Genomic DNA, 17,473 nt, shown 5'->3' on the forward strand with positions numbered 1-17,473 from the left:
AAAGGTGCCATATGACGCCCATACATGCCCTTAGGGCATGTATGTGCGCCATATGCCCCCAAATGTCTTTTTCAGGGGTGCAGCAGGGTGTTCTTGAGACACCCCTGCACCCTTGAAAAAATTCCTAATTTGCGATTAGCTAATTGCTAATCGCAAATTGCCCCTTCATTCCTATGGGCCTCCTGGCCCATAGAAATGAATGGGTAATTTGCGATTAGCAATTTGCTAATCGCAAATTAGGAATGGTAAGGAATCGCTATTAAATAGCGATTTTGTACATACATACCGTTTTGCGAATTCCAAATAGCGATTCCTTAAAATTCGCTATTTGGAATTCGCAAAACAGAAGAATGATACATATGGCCCTTAATCCTACCCATGTACTGTAGTGCATCGCTTTTTCCACCGTCTACTTTTGGCAGACAGGAGATTGTCTGCATGATTGATTTTAGTACATCACGTGACGTATATCATTCATAGTATTCATTTGCCTTGTTGTAGTCAGGGTAACATTTAAAGGCATTTTGGTCAGAGCATGACCATACGAATGAGATAATTGTCTATTTCAGCTGCCCCACCTGCAGACAGTAGCAAAGTAATGCGACTCCTACTAGGGTGGCAGCTGAGCTAGCTTTGCACACCTGTTCCTGCTAGTGGTGTGTACATGTTTAGTGAGAGAGGCTTGAAGAGATGGTTGCTTCCTGTCCTTCATCTATTTAGTAAGGTAGACATTTTCTGCTTCTGTACAGATTGTCCTTTTGTGTGAGTGAGGTTTGCAGAGCTGGTGTCTATGGTGTATATTCTGTGAAGGTGAGTTTCAGCGCCAGGTCAACCTTTCAGTTGATGGTGTGCTCTACAAATATGAATAACACTTGCTTCCAGTGCTTTACATGCTTTAAGAGCTGCTGCTCATGCTGTTCTTATTTTGTCTGAAGGTTTGCCCTCAGTTTCTACCATCCTCTACCTGTATTGTGAGGGAGCTTTCTCCTGCTACTTCATACATCTGCTTACTGTGATGCACCATCGTGTGTGAGAAATGCTTGCCCAGCTCATATCTGTGGTGCAGTCACTTTTCCTGAGAGTAATTTTCATAGTTGCTGTCTATACTGTGCCTTTTTTGTCCTTGTCTGAATGAAGCTTGCACTGTGTCTTTCAATGTTTCTAAGGAAGCTGGCATAACTGCTTTTGTGCTTTACCGCTACTGCTTGTGTGAGCACTGCTACCTAAGGTATACCGCTACTGTGTGATGCAATCCCACCCTATGGCCCATGATCTGCCTTTTTTCTGTGCGAACATGAAGCCTGTTAGTGAACTATTATTACTTTTACTGCTATCTGTGCAGTACCGGTACTGCATATGAGTTAAATTTGGAATGCTGCTGCGTCTGTCACCCTGCACCCTATGAGAGAAACCTTATTTTTTGCTGCCTTGGCATCGTGTTGCAAGTATTTAAGTGAACTCTACCCTCCCCCATCCCAGAAAACCTTGAGCTATACACTCAATCGCAGTGTCATAAGTAATCTGTGTGAGAAACTGACTTGACTGGGCTGAAGTAACACAGAGATGGTGGACAGTAGAGAAGAAGTTGAGAGAGAAGGACAAACAGGGTGCTCTTATGACACGGGAGGACACCAGTCAAAGAGGAGAGGAAATAAATGAAAGTGGGAGAAGAAAAGAAAGGACAATGAAGAAGCCAACCCTTGATATGAAGTTTCATTATAACTAACACTCTCTTTCTCTCCTTCTCAAGTCAATGAATATCGTGTATTACAGCATGGCCCCCTCCATCATACACACACAGACTATCTTGGGTGACCTGAAAGGAGAGGTGTATGCTGGCTGTGTCACTGTCCAGATTCTTTTTAATCTATCGACATCATTCACAAGGACATCTTTCATAATGGACTTTACAGAGCTTGGTGTCCAAGGCAGTTTAAGCCTACATTGCAGAGACAGTGCATTAAATACCTACCCATAATTGAATTTAACAAAATGCTTGCAACTATGTTTGTCAGTTTTACTCCCTGTTAGAAATTGAAGCATTAGATGAGATGGTGAGAACCCACCTTAAATAATAATTAAATCTTAATCACAAGTCTTGCCAGGGTAAACCACGAGAGTCACTAAATAAACCTATGCTTTACCCTCTGGTAGCTTGGCACACAGCGGTCAGGCAAACAGTAATAAAAGTAAAAACACAGCACACGAAAAATCCCAAGCCAAATTAGAAAGATGGGGCCTGATTCACAAAGGTAAACATAAACTTTTGCGTATGTTTACATTTTTTTGCTATTCGCAACATTTTTACAAGAATTATCTCTACGACTGTAGAGTCTCCACACATAAAAAGAAAGGACAGTCCTATCTTTTAATGTACTAAAACTCTTAAGTCATAAAGATACTACTTGTAAAATTGTTTGTGAATACAAACGTAAACTGACACAAAAGTGTAAGTTTACCTTTGTGAATCAGGGCAATATACATTTTAATACATCAGATGACACCAAAATGATATAAATTCAATAAGCAGAGACATGATGTTTTAAAGATTGAATTAAAAATAGCACTAAAATGCTCAAAGTGCCAACCACTGTGATCTGGTTGTACTATACTGGGTCAAAGTCAAAAGTTAAGGCCGGCCACAATGCAGCGCAGGTCAGATTTAGGTACCATGTTCATCCTGGTGTAACGTTTACTTTCGGATATAAAGAATTTTAGGGTGTAAAAGTTGTTGCCGGTGAGTTGTCAGCGGGACAAGCTGGATCTGATGTGGGGACTGACAAAGGCGGGTTGCTGTACCAGTGCAGTCATCTATGAAGGCGGTAAAACGAGCCGGCGAAGACTGTGCCTGGGAAGACTCAATGTTGATCAGATGGTGGTCAGCATGGGTCCCAATGAAGCGCTCTATGTTCAGATGTAGAAAAATTTCTTGAAGTCAGATCTCCTTCAGGGGGACAAACTAGAAAGTTGAGGCTGAGGCTAACTGGTGATTCGACATCAACAACTGTGGCTCTGACATGTGTCTCAGTCTCTGTCGGTTCTCCAGGCAGAAAGCTGCCAAAAAGATTCTAAATCCCAGTTCTTATAGTTTAGAGAAATGAGGAGTAGACTTTAACACCAGCCAATGGTCCAGGACCTGTGGGGCACCACTTGGGGGTTAGGACTCACTCCAGCAGAGGCCAGCAGGAAGGTCCAGGGCAGGTGGAGTTAAAACTGGTCAGCTGGGCAGTTGCAGGGAGAGAGGCCACTGGAAGCTTGTCGGGTCCCTGTCGCTCAAACAGGAGGCCAGCTGACTGACCCTTGGAGACACTTCTTGGGTCCTGGACTCAAGGCAAGCAGGCCAGTCTTCCTTCAGGTTCTTCAGACAGCAGGGCAGCCCTTTGTCTGATTCCTCACCTGCGCAGGAGTGGTCTGATGAGAGGTCTGTGTGGTCTGCCTTTATGCCCAGTGCCAGCCTGTGGGTGGAGGGCAAGCCTCTGCCCATCTCCTAAATCAGATCTGGCCTGAACCTCCCCTCCCACTGCATTTGGTGCCAGCCTGACTAAAGAGACAAAGATAAGGCAGGCCTAGGTGAGAGCTCCATCTGCCAGTGACAAGATAGACGTCCTTTAACGCTCAGGAAGGGGCTGGGCACAGCCCTCCCCACCCCCATTCATTCCTGACAAGACAGTAGTCCCAGTCCCCATTCCCAGAGCCCTTTATCCAATGTCAGGGAGCAATGTACATCTCACTGTAGGGTAGCTTTCATGGTCCGGTGACTGCTGGACACTGGCAGGAACGCCTTTTGGTTTTAGGCAGGAAAACGACAACTTTGTAAAAATGCCTTTTTAAAAGTAGTAATATAAAATCCAACTTGACCATTAAGTTGCATTTTAAATTACTATTAAAATGAGTCCTTAATCCATTTTTCTAGCCGTTCCCAAACTCAATTCAGTACTTATTAATGGTGATAGTGTAAACCAGTGTTAACTTATGGGACAGCCAGCCACGCCACGGTGAAACACGAATTTGGAGGGTTTGTTCCTGCCAAGACAAGCCAAACATTAAATACAGAGGATCTACCTTTTAAATACCATGCACCCTGCCCTCTGGGCTTTTAAAGCCTACCTTGGGAGTGACTTATTTGTATTATTATTTGTGGTTTAGGCCTGGTAAAGGTTTATTTTGCTAGGTCAAAATGGCAGTTTAAAACTGCACACACTGCTTGTAAGGGCATGTCCAGGAGACATGTTTTGAAGTCCTACTGTACTGGCTGGCACAATGGGTGCTGCAGTCTACTAGAATCATTTAATGTTCAGGCTATGCGTACAGGTCGTAACATATACTAGGAACCTAAAATCAAATTAACTGTGACAATCAGGCGTATTCAAATTTGACCAACTTTGAAAAAAGGAGGTCAAAACACTTTACCCTTGGTTAGCAGGGGAAAGTGTGCAGACTCCTACAACCAACCCAAAAAAATAGGGTTCAGGAAAAAGGCAAAAAATCCTGAGTGACCCTACAGGAAGGGCACATTTTTAGCACTAGCGTATGAGAAGGAAGGTACAGTTAGTCAGTCGGTAGACGGCGTGGGTTGCTCCCATGGAGATTGCCTCAGGCAATGGACAACGGTGATGTACCTAAGAGGGGTATACCTGGCTCTGGAGGCTGGACTAGTGTACTGGAGGCTAGAGGGAAGGACATTCAATGCAGGGGTAGCAACTGAATTGCAATTAAATACTGGCAAGAACAGGTAAGGAATAAAAGGCTGGACATGCCATGGCTGTGCCCAGGTGTTTTTTAGGCGGTACCTGGATATAACTGTGTTGGGCATTTAATGGCTGTGCCTGGGCAGGTGATGACTGAGCCCCTGGAATATTATGGCAATACCCTAGTTAAAATATAGGTGGTATACAAAAACATACTGCACCTTAGTAACTAAGAATTCTGCACTTATTATGCGGTTCTTAACAATTACGTCAATTTGGGCTGTCAGATGTCTTGTGAAGTCACTTCCTCTGATGATTGCTGTCAAAGATCATTTGATGACAATTACTGCGAGGTCACTGAGGGAAAGTAGTTATTTCTGCTACCACTGACATTTTGGCGAATAGAGGTCCATGATGCTTTTTTAAAATCTTCGTGCAAGAAGATAAGATAATTTTCCAAGCACCACTAATATTGGGTACAGATTTCACCTGCCACCAGGTACATCTGAAAAGGAAGGGAAATACAGGCAGAAGTTAAAATTAAAAGAAACATGCTGACCCAAACATTGGCATTCTTTTTAATAATAAAGAACTTGTATTTGCAATTGCCTTTTTTCTCATCCAGTAAAATACATATGCTCTTGGAGAAACCCTTTCCCGTAAGCCACCCAGTTTTTGCTGGAGCTCCAGGCTTTTCCCATGTTCCACAAGGATTTTCTCATGCCCCTAAAAAGGAGTAAATTACCAACGTTTCCATGGTAGGAAAGGGTTAGAAACATATTTGTAACTAGTTAGTGTAACCAGGCGCTTTACAAGCTTTGTAATAATAATAATAATAATAAGTGTTCACAAAAGCGTGAGTTCAGAACATTCCCTGGTTTCCAAATCCTCAAACACCCATTCCTTGCACCTGTCATAGTATTTACTCAAGCAATATCATGCCTTCTTGATTAATATTAAGCATAAGTAAGTGGATTTACTACTACATGTCCACTGTTTGTGAATGCCTTGTACATGAAAATGAAGTAATTTCCATATGCACGACTACCTGTCTGACTGCAGCTCAAGCTTCAGCAGGAAGTCCAATACCTTACACCTCGTAGGCAATGCCCTCCTGACAACAGATGAAGATGACCCCTGCCTCCTGATATTGCTGGACACTCAGCTGCCTTCGGCACATTGAGGACACACAGCTCTACTTGAAAGTCTTCCATGTTTCTGACATCCAATGCTTTAAGCACTTCTTGCACATCATCCAAACCTGGATGCACAATATGAATAATAGTATAGAGTAGTCAGTACTATAATTACAGGCACTTTTGCTAATCATAAGTATTGTGCTTGGGAGTTCACAGGGAATAAGATTCTGTACATTTTGGTGAGTTTTCTATTCAATTGTTTATTTGCACAATTTTACATTCATATTTCAAAACAAAACGCTTGTTGGAATAGGCAGCCAACATGTGTTTCGCCCCTTTTGCCGCTCAGGCCTGTGTCTTTCTCAAGCCTACAACTACGTTTCTATAGGGACATGGTGGACCACAAATTCAGAACCAATTGTGGAATCTTGATTAAATATGCTTTAATATATACCTTAAACATTCTGTGTATTTCTTCAAATAGAATCACACACATGAATAAAAAGCACCATAGATCACTGTGTGCTTTAAAACTTTGCATACTGTACATTTCCCCTATAAGTATTTGGGAAAGAATGCACGCATAGTGCACAGCTTTAATATTTGGTCATATCTGAGGACCATGCCTCCCTAAAAGTATACTTCAGGCTATAGACATGGTCCACCATGTTTGAAGACTCTTAGCTTGTTACCATCTTCTCTTCCTTTATCAGATTCGGTCACTTCCCTTCTCTTCATTTTCCTCTCTCTTCTCCTTTCTCTACTATTTTCACACGGCTTTGCAATACTATGCTGTACTTGAATTCTGGCGTATTGGTTGTCTTACCTGTATTGGTTTAATTACTTTATTAAGTTGAAGATGTATATTTATTATGCCCTTTTCTTCACCTATTTATATGCCAAATAATCTAGATCAAATAAATGGCACTTTAACAACACCCTCTTGAAGGATAAAGTATTTGTGAAAAAGTTTGAATCATTTTTGAATTAATATTTTGCCTCCTCCAATACTCCTGATCCTCTATTTCATATTATTTGGGATGTCTTCACCGCAACGGCTAGATGACATATTATTGACTATGTTGCGGCCAAAAAGAAACAAGCTCTCAAGGAATCCTAATTTTTACTTTCATCCATTAAACAACTTGAGCATGAATATTATACATCAAGTAATGATGCCACACTAAAGTGCCTTATTCAAGGTAAGTTGGATTTCAACAAAAGATCCACTGAAGAGGCATCTAATGTTTTATGAAAGATTAACGGTAAGTTTTATGGGGGGCGGTATAGAGCAGGTAGGCTGCTTGCGAATTACCTCAAGCTCAAATCTCAAATATCTAAAATAGTTAGCATTACGGATGACAACAGTGTCAAACATTTTAGAGATGCTTAAATCCTTACATTTTTTACAGTTTTGTATCAAAATGTATACACCCCAGAACAATTCCCTTCAGACAAAGCTCTTGACTCCTTCTTTGATTCTCTTCCCCCACGTTCTTGTCAGATTTTTCCTTCTAGCTAACGATTTATCCATCTCTAAATGAAAGATAGCTTTCACTACACTACCTTAAAATAAAGCCCCCAGACCGGATGGTTTTACAGCCGAATTGTATTCATGATTCTTGCACATCTTACTTCCTTATTTACTCTCCCTGTACCAATACTTTCTCTCTAATAACGAAGCTCACTGTACTTGTCTTGGAAGCAATGTTGCGTTTGATTCCAAAAAAAGATAAAGATCTCTCTTTTTGCATTATTTATTGACCCATTTCTCTTATAAATTTAGGCTGTAAAATGTTGGCAAAAACCTTAGCCCTTAGACTCAATCAGTATATTCCACATTTGATTAGTACAGGGCAAACCGGGTTTGTAAAAGGTATATGTATAGCTGATAACTCTACAGCTTTTTTGTATGTTCTACAACTTGCATCAAAATGTTCCACACCTATGGCCGCTACTTCACTGTATGCTGAAAAGACATTTAACTGGGTTCATTGGCATTTCATGATGCCTGCACTTAAATGGCATGGTTTTGTACATGGTATTTAAAAATATATTAGTCAGCTCTATTCCTCCCTAAATACTTCAATATTTGTAAATGGCATTCAATACTCATACTTTTCCCTCTTACATGGTACCCCTCAAGATTGTCCATTAGCACCTTTACTTTTTATACTGTCTTTCGAACATTTTCTTCATACTTTACGTCATTCACCTTCTTTTCATGGTTTTTCATACAAAGACACTCAAATCATATTCACTGCTTATGCTGATGATATTGTCTTATATTTTTCAGATCCACAAACATCTATACCTGCCTTTACCTTTTATTCTAACTTATCCGGATACAAATTAACTTCTACTACTTCCATCAAATAAATATTGCTTAAAATAAATGTTTGTGGCTATTGGTTTTCAAATGAATTCTAATTAAATTAAATGTTTAGGGATCAAATATTCCTCTCCAATCTCCAAAACCATCCATATAAATTTGGAGGATGCTCACCATAGAATCCCTTAAATGTCAGGAAGGTGATCCTCTCTGTATATATCTTAGTGCGGTAGGTGAGACACCATCAAAGTGATGATGCCTCCTGTTATTCACTTTTATCAATCAATGCTGCCTGTGAAGCTTCCTCTGAGGTTCTTCAAATCTCTATATAGTTCACTGGAAAATGTTTTATGGGGTGGACGGAAAGCATGCATGTCATTATTTTCCTTATGCAAACCTAAAGAAATGGAAGGGGTTAATTTTTTTAATATTCAACAATATAATTCCTCATTTTTTAATAAAAACAAGTTTTGCCTCACCTGCACATTGTCACAGATCCACATCCAGCTGTCTGGTGCAAATTGGAAGATTCTGTGGTTTCACCTTTCTCCTTTCATTCTCTGGCTAATTTTTCAAACCCTGCAAGATAATTTGCTTCTTCCACCATTAGACATTCTATGTCAATATTATATTCAGTCTTTACTCGGTCTCTGCCGTCATTGCAGGTGTTCCTGAACTCTTCAATATGGCATAACAAACATGTTAAATTGTCCAATCATACAATGCTTGTGCAAGGACTGGGTAGCTGAAGGAATAATTCAGGTTAAACAGTTATGGCAAGGTATGCATATCCTCTCCTCATCTGAAGTCCAAAGCAAATTTGGCCACTCCTCTGCCTCCACTCTTAAATGTGACGCTTTGAAAAATGTTCTTACACAACAAATATTCACCCTTTTACAAGGTCCTTCCCCACTTTCCGTTGAGCTTCCGGAACAGATTAGCTTTTTCCTACCTATTAAAGCCTTCTTTATATACAAGAATCTTCATTATGTACTTACAAATCATCCAAAAACTTAAATTTAAACTGTTATGGAAATTAGAATGACAACACTCATTTTCACTACAAATCTATAATGTATTTTGTTCCAAAATCCACCACACCTCTTGTAATGCCAACACTACGCAAACTTTATATTATTTTGACCATGTGTTGTTTTTAACCCCAACCTTTCTCTGTAAATAAAATCCTTTCATTCAGAGCACATGTCGGACCTGTAAAAAACATGGGGCACATATATACATATGTTTTTTAACTGCCCATCCATTAAGATACGTAAAACAATTTCAACAATATGTTCCATTACTTTTCCTTTTGATATTGACATGATTTTAAGAAGTTCTTCTCATGCCTGGGGTGGCATATGTAAATTGGGTAAATTTGTTGATTTACGTTTTGCCATTGCCTTTCAAATATTTACATCCAATTGGAAGCATGCTACTTGAGTTACTTTTACCGGATGGTGGAACTTACTCTGTCATCATGATAGACTCGATAGAGTTTCTGCATCTTCTCTACAATAACTTTTTCAGAAGGATATGTTTTGGTCGCCTTTTACCACATATTTATCTTGTAACTCCACCTAGATCCATGACAGAATGATTGCATTTCAGCCTCCATAAACATTTCTCTTATTGTATACAGTATTGCAGCCTAATTTATGTGTGTTAAGTATTTGAGAACCACAATATTATTTAATATTTGTAAGGCATATAACTTTATTCTTCCCTTTCTTGACTTTTTTCTCTCTTTCCTCTTTCCCTCTTTTTTTCCTTTTTCCCTCCTCTCCTTCCCATAAAACATAAATTGGAATATTACTCAGGTACTCCTTTGTATATTTCCTATTATTATTGGTCTATAGCTCTACAATGCATTGTTTTATTAGTTATTACTGCTTAGGTTGTATTTATAATCTTGCATTAATTCTGTTTATCATTTTGACTTAAATACTAGACATGTTTATTATGATGCACTTTTTGCTTAAATCATTTCAATAAAGCTTCTTTAAACTAAAAAAAGATGATGATTCCAAGGGAGAATTTTCAGTTTTTATGTTGATTAACAGTTTTAACCGAAGTTATAGTAAGTGCCCTGTTAGATGTTGCAGTTTTAGGCATGAGCATTGCTGTCTGTCCAAGACTGACTCTTCAAAGCACTTGGCCATGGGCTCGTGGTCAGGGTATTTCAATCTGGCAGGGAGGGATTTGACCTGTGTTTTTTTATCAGACCCTATTTAGAGTCTTTGATCCTATCTCTCTTTGTCTTATGCCCTAGAGGCTGGACTCTTGTGCTCGCTCTTGGGGCTATGTGAAAGTTCATTTAAACTCTGCCCAGGCTGAAAAAGAAACGTACCAACTTTGTCAGCCCAACCCCATTTTGCATTGCTCAGTCAGAATTCTTTGACTATGCCTCTTACTCTGGTACTATATGGTGGTAACTTGATGGGATCCTGAAATAAAATTCCGCTAAGTAGAATATCTGGGGAAAAAATACTTCCATTTCCTGCATTAGTTTAAAGCATATGTATTTTTGCAGTCTTGGTTAAGAAAAGGTGCTTCAGAACATATGGGTTGAATTAAGGTTTGGAAGCCACTTAGGAGTATTGACCTATAAGGCTGGGAGAATACTGAGCTTGCTGCATGCAGGGGAAGAGAGAGGTTCTCCATGGACATTTTGAAGTGCTCTATGTGGCACCACATGTATTAGATCAAAGGGCAATGCCTAGTAGAGAGCCACTGTTCGAGAGCACAGAGCAGGAGTCTGGACCTCATCCATGCTGCTGCCACTGCCCCTGTCTCTTGTGAGAGGCCTCAAAGTTCCTGGGTTAACAAGCATTGGTAAATGCATTAGGTTTGTTGTAAGTTGCAGTTTGTTGAGTAGCTGTACAATATAGGTTGCAGAAAGTCTTTTAAAGTGTTATGACTTGTTTATGTACAACAGGGCAATATATTGTGCTGTTACTAGTGGTATAGTAAGTAATAACAGCATTTTGAAAAATGAAATGAAATAATAGAATTAATAGATATAATAGCAATACTATGTGTTTAGAGGAGCTCTGACAACTTTTGGGCCCAGTGCCACTGCACCTGCAGCACCATTGAAATCACGCCCCTAGTGCCTGAAAGTTAACTGCAATTGTGACTGCCTGTTTAGTTGTCAAATATAGCAATAGTATGTGTTTAGAGGAGTTCTGACAGCTCTTGGTACTGGTGCTACTGCACCTGCTGCACCATTCAAATCATCACCTTGTTGTCTGCGAGATAAATGCCCTTGTAGTTGCCTGTTTAGGAATAAAATATAGCAATATTTGGTGTTTAGTGGGGTACCTGGAGCTTTTGGTCCCGGTGCCACTGCACCTGCTGCACTATTGAAATCGTGACCCTAGTGCTTGCCAGGTAACTGCACTTATTACTGCCTGTTTAGTAGTAAAATATAGAAATATTTGGCGTTTTGTGGATTTATGACAACTTTTGGCCCTGGCGCCACTGTACTTGATGCTCCATGAATCAAGCCCTTTTCAACTGCAAGGTAATTGCAATTGTGACTGCCTGTTTAGTAGTAAAATATAGCAATATTAGGTGTTAAGAGGAATTTTTTCAACGTTTTGGCCCAGTGACACTGCACTTACTGCACCATTCAAGTCATGACAATAGTGCTTGAAAGATAACTGCACTTGTGACTGCTTGTTTAGTCGTAAAATATAGAAATAATCAGTGTTTAGTGGGGTGCCTGGAGCTTTTGGTCCCTGTGCCACTGCACCTGCTGCACTAATGCAATATTGACCCTATCGCTTGCTAGATAACTGCACTTGTGACTGCCTGTTTATTTGTAAAATATTGCAATATTAGGTGTTAGAGGAGTTCTGCGCCCGCTGCACCATTCAAATATTGACCCTGTTGCCTGCAGGATAACTGCACGTGTGACTGCCTGTTTAGTAGTAAAATATAGCAATATTTGGTGTTTATTGGAGTTATAACAACTTTTGGCCGCGATGCCACTACACCTGCTGTACCATTTAAATCAAGCCCCTTTTAACTGCAAGGTAACTGCAATTGTGACTGCCTGTATAGTAGTAAAATTTAGCAATAATACGTGTTCAGAGGAGTTCTGACAACTTTTGGTCTCGGTGCCACTGCACCTGCTGCACCAATTCAAATCATGACCCTGTTGTCTGCAAGGTAACTGCACTCGTGGCTGCATGTTTAGTAGTAAAATATAGTATAGCTCTTGTATGTTAACTTTACTTTTAACGTGCAATGTTTATTACAACATTTAGATTTAATCATAATGACCAACTAGATTAAGTTGAAGAAAATCAATCTGATAAGACCTACTAAGTGCAAAATAAGGTGCTGAGGCATGAATAGGAAATGCCACAAACGTTCTAAAGCTAAAGCATCTGCTTTACACAACTAAGGGGCCGATTTCGATGTCGGGTGGAATTGCTTCTGCCCAACATCGACTCAGTCCTGGGACTGACCGACCTCTGGTCGGCGGTCCCAACCGCCTCATTAGGATATGACCGAACACTGTTCGGTCGCATTCCTTTATTTCCCTATGGGATCATGCATTACAGCCGTAATCTGGCCATAATACATGCTCCCATAGGGAAATGGGAGGTGCAGTTCATCCCTGCACCCTGTGGCAGGCACCTCAGGGATCAACAGGGTGGCACCTCGGCCCCAGCCAGCGGCCACAAGCACAAGGGGGCCCTGCTGGGGGCCGACAAGCATGCTTACTGACATGGTTTCCATGTCGACAGGCCGGCATGGAAACTATGCTGGAAACAGTGCATAGTAATCTCAAGGGCGGAAAGGCCGCCCTTGTGATTACCGGCAGGCTTCCGACTGGCTGATGGGCTGCAGGAGCCCATCGGAAGCCAGTCGGAAGGACTGGGGTCTTTACTTTCCAACCGCCTAGTTTATAATTAGGTGGTCGGAATGAAAACCGAGCGCCCCATTAAGATGTGGCCCTGAAGGCTCTGACTGTCAGTCCGAGACTTAACGGGCCGCATCGTAATCGGCCCCTATGTAATAACAAGCATTTGCAATGCACTAGGTCTCGCATTTGCGAGATTTTGAGCTATTGGCATGGTAAATGACAATGCCTTTCATTTATATGTTTAAAAAACCTGCAATAATAAAAAGCATTGTCTCTTATAACAACAATAGGTCAAAGTTTCGAAAATGCGATGAAAAGGTATTTTGCAATGTGGTAAAGCTGTTCCTGCATGTTATCCCTAATTACCGCATGCCACACTTAAAATTGGGAGGTAAAACAGCAGGAGGCGGTATGGTCTTTCGGGAGGGAAGTATTACTTTTTGAAACTCGCACCCCTAATTACCGAATGCTACACTTAAAATTGGGAGGTAAAACAGCAGAAGGTTGTATGGTTTTATTTAGTGGCAAAAGTGCAAACTCATATGAGCTTTAAAGCAAGTGAACATTCCTGAAAGTGGTACTCCAGTCACACCAATATTTGAAGTGCTTTCATACCTTAGAAGCGCATGTAGTAAATCAATACAAAATTAATCCCGGATACATGCAGCGCAACGGATGGCAACCATGGACAGGAAATGTTCCATGTGGACTGAAAATGAAATGCGAGGCATTAGAATTAAAGTCAGCAAAAAAACACTCGGTTTTGAACTGCTACCATGGTGACACTCACCATGAACATTCTTAGGTGTGACAGTGCTACACTCCAATAGAAACCGGTAGCGAAAGGCTTTAAGTAAAATCATACAAGAAACCAAAGTGTTCTGTTCAGGCTGAAAAGAATAAAAAAACTTAAGACAAGATTCTATTATATGCAAAAAATGTAAGTATCCCGCTAATATGGGGAAACTCACCAAATTGAAAAAGAAGCTGGACTACATTTACAACAGACGAGGGGTACCACGTAAGGGCGTAGTCCGAGGACTCCAAACTGTCCTGGAAAAACAGAGAAATACAGAGCATTGAACATGGGGCAAGAGCGTGCCTCTAATCTAACCACACTCACCAGTTTCCAAGAATAACCAGGCAAAACTTCTGGAATTGATGTCTCTATCCAACTAGACTATCTGTTCTGTATATACTAACATCTGAGTGTGATGTAAAGATGCATAATAAAAAACGCTGGATCATGTAAAAGACTATGGGACAGATTTACAAGCCCCTTGTGCCACTTTTGCGTCACTTGTCCCATGTTAAAAGTGACGCAAAAGTGGCACAAACGGGCGTGTAAATCTGCCCCTATTACACTAAGTCTAATGATCAAAACATCCCTTATGTCTGAAGTCACTCACCTATTTGCTAGGTGACCGAAATTCACTTCAGTGTATATGGGGTGAATCCGGCTGGAAAAAGCCTAATTAATACATAATGAATCAATGTCATGACCAGACTAAAATGGTAATCACTGTCCAACTGGGTACCTTTTCCTGAATGTACCGCCACCTGAAAAGATACACAACGAAAACATGCTAAATCAAGTGCAAACCTCTTTTGCTAAATCTAATGAACAAAGTCTCCCATGTAGCTGGACCCACTCACCTAATCAAAAGGTTACCAAATTTCACTTCTGTGGATATGTGATGAAACCAGCTCTAAAAACCCTCGTTTAAGCGCAGGCATCCAATGTCGTAACAAAACTAACAGTGAAAAAAAACTTTGTTAAATACAAGCCTGGTACCATTGAATTGGATGTATTTTTTATTAGCACTGTTAAGGCAATGCATACATCTGAACTCAGTATTAAAGTTAAGTAAAATTTCCTATAGGATTGCAGTATTGCATTAGTAACTTACAAGTACCAGGCAATCTCTGGTGCTTTTAGCTTAATTTCGAAAATAAGTCACGCACCGAACAAAGATAATTTGCTGTTCGGAGTTTAATGCAATAATTCAGAGATTACTCTAATTTAACATTAAAAAAGCCCACAAAGTTAGTGCAATTATCTGCAAAATTTAGTCAGACCACAGAATGGAATGGAAATAAATATTACGTTTTGTAGAGGAATAACTATATTGAGAGAAGTACTACACCAGCCATTAAAAAAGGGATTTATCCAACACCAAATTCAGCTAATTGTTTTTAAAGCACTATTTAATATTAGCAGGGTTTCTGACTTTTTGTGATACCCACTCAGTAAAAGAATTTATTCTATATTGGGAATTGTGGGCCTGTGCATAACCAACAATGTTTTGAGATGGTTTCACAAGCAGCAAAAAAATTGAAAAACACTTCTTCCTTAAAACACTCAATCTGAACTCAACAGGCAAACGTTATTGAATTCTTGCTTTGAAGATGTTCAGTTGTGACTGAGGATCAAGGGCATTGGAATAATTAATTTTTTTGATATCCGGCATGGCTTCTCTTTCTGCCAATCAAATACGCAATTAGCACGATCAAAACTAGTCCTGCTAGAGCAGCGCCAACAATGATGGGTACCAACATGCTGTTTTCATCCAACTGGCATTCTCCCACTGCTCTAAATTTTCAGCAATCAATGTTGTATGCCTGGACTTGAAGGTTGACAGTATTACTTGAAAATTCCTTTGAGATCTTAAGGGTTTCTTCAGTTTTACACTTGTAGGAGTGTCCAAGAGCAGCTTTTAGGTAGAAAGTTGATCCATTTGTAGTGGCAAAATTCAAAGCTTGTGCATCATCAGGTACAGATGTGTTCACAGAAACCGACCCAAGGTAAAACACATTGGAAGAGGAATTCTTCACAAATATCAAAGAAAGAACAGTTTGCTTCATAATAAGACTAATAGTTGGTGAAGGGGTACAATTCCCTGTGGGGGTCACCTGTAAGGGATCCAAGGCAAATACATCTACCGCAGTCATTGTTTTTGGTTTGATAGGTGATGTTGAGCTGCAAGCCTGAAGAAATCAGTAAGCAAGTTCCATTCTCATCAGAGACATTATATGTGCCAACTACTGGAGCAGGTGGTGGTGTTGGTGCCGTGGGCTTGGCTGTTGAATTGGTAATTGGCATCTGGGTGGACTGGGATTTTTAGCTTTACTACATACAGTTTCTTCAGCACTGAAATTATTCATTAGGAGATACGCCTCAATCCAAATGTTATGAAGAGTGACATTAGCATCCCCCATGTTAAGCTGTTTATCACTGACACACCTACATGTTGTGTTGATCGGCGCAGCAATATCAGTTTTCCGAGAGGATGCTTCAATAGATCCTTTGTCAGATGCATTTGGGAAAACTGCCCTGTCAGACTGGTTGAAAACAACATTCAACTCGACAACGTAATAATCAGTCACAGTTCTATTGAAGTGCAGGCTTAGAACGTGTTGCTCTCCAAATGTATTAGCCAAAATGGGAGATGACACACTTCCATTACCACAAGTACTATTATGGTGCACAACTGCATTATCTGGAAGACTGAAGCTACTGATTCTCTGTTTGTCTGAAGCTTTATATTGCACTGAAAAATTAAGCGATAAGTCTGCCATGATGCAACTTTTGTTGTTACCATCTTTAACATCAAATAAAACAGCAGAGGAAGTATGCAGAAAACCAAGCAACAATAAGGCAGGCAGCGTCCGCCACCAGGACCCGCCCGGAGCCATGATAGTGTAGAGCGACATAGAGGGAGCTGCACGGAGTAATGAGCACCCCGCGGGGTTGCAAAGATGTCTAAGACGGCAGTTGGTGAAGACTCTGCCGCCGTGCGCGGTCTGCAGTTACCCCTGCGGGGCAAGCTGTCAAGATGGGGCAAGCACAGGGGAGACCTCAGTTGCTCGGTCTCTGATCTATACCAGCGTTATCGAATCATGTGAGCGTAACGTCACGGGAGGGACTTAGATGTCAAAACGCAATCGCAACAGTGACTGGAAACGGGGCCTCATCTTCCTTATATTAACTCGTACGGGAAAAACGAAAGTTCACTACCCACTGACTCTAATTTTAAATTTTGTGAATTGCCCCGACTCTCTCAAAGATTACCACAACCGCTCCCCGCTTTACCCCTTTGAGAAAACCTATAAATCAAAGCCGAGGCATGACCCTCTAGCAAGGCGAAATTACCTGAAACGGTGTCTGTAGGTACTACAAAGACCCGGATACGAGTATGCAAAAGCACGCGAAAACGTGAGTTCCTCAAGATGTTAGCCGATCGTCAATGGAGCGTCAAAACGTCACAGCTATGTAAACAAACCATATTCATTACAAGTGCCCAAAGCTATCTTAAAGGTGCCGTCCACCTAATGTACCTAAACAAACAGCAGCATGTTTATTTTTGCATCACACTTTCACTTTAAGTGAAACGTGATGCAAAAAATATGAACACGCTGCTGCCTTGGCAGAAAA

The 17,473-nt window shown here is 40.6% G+C and overlaps 1 pseudogene; it reads right to left on the bottom strand.

Moving 5' to 3' along the window:
- Window positions 1-15,486: 15,486 nt before the first annotated feature.
- LOC144752472 (lysosome-associated membrane glycoprotein 1 pseudogene) lies at window positions 15,487-16,734 on the bottom strand (annotated as a pseudogene).
- Between the last annotated feature and the right edge of the window lie 739 nt (window positions 16,735-17,473).

Source organism: Lissotriton helveticus, chromosome 5_1, assembly GCF_964261635.1.
Source record: "Lissotriton helveticus chromosome 5_1, aLisHel1.1, whole genome shotgun sequence".
Classification (NCBI taxonomy): Eukaryota; Metazoa; Chordata; class Amphibia; order Caudata; family Salamandridae; genus Lissotriton; species Lissotriton helveticus.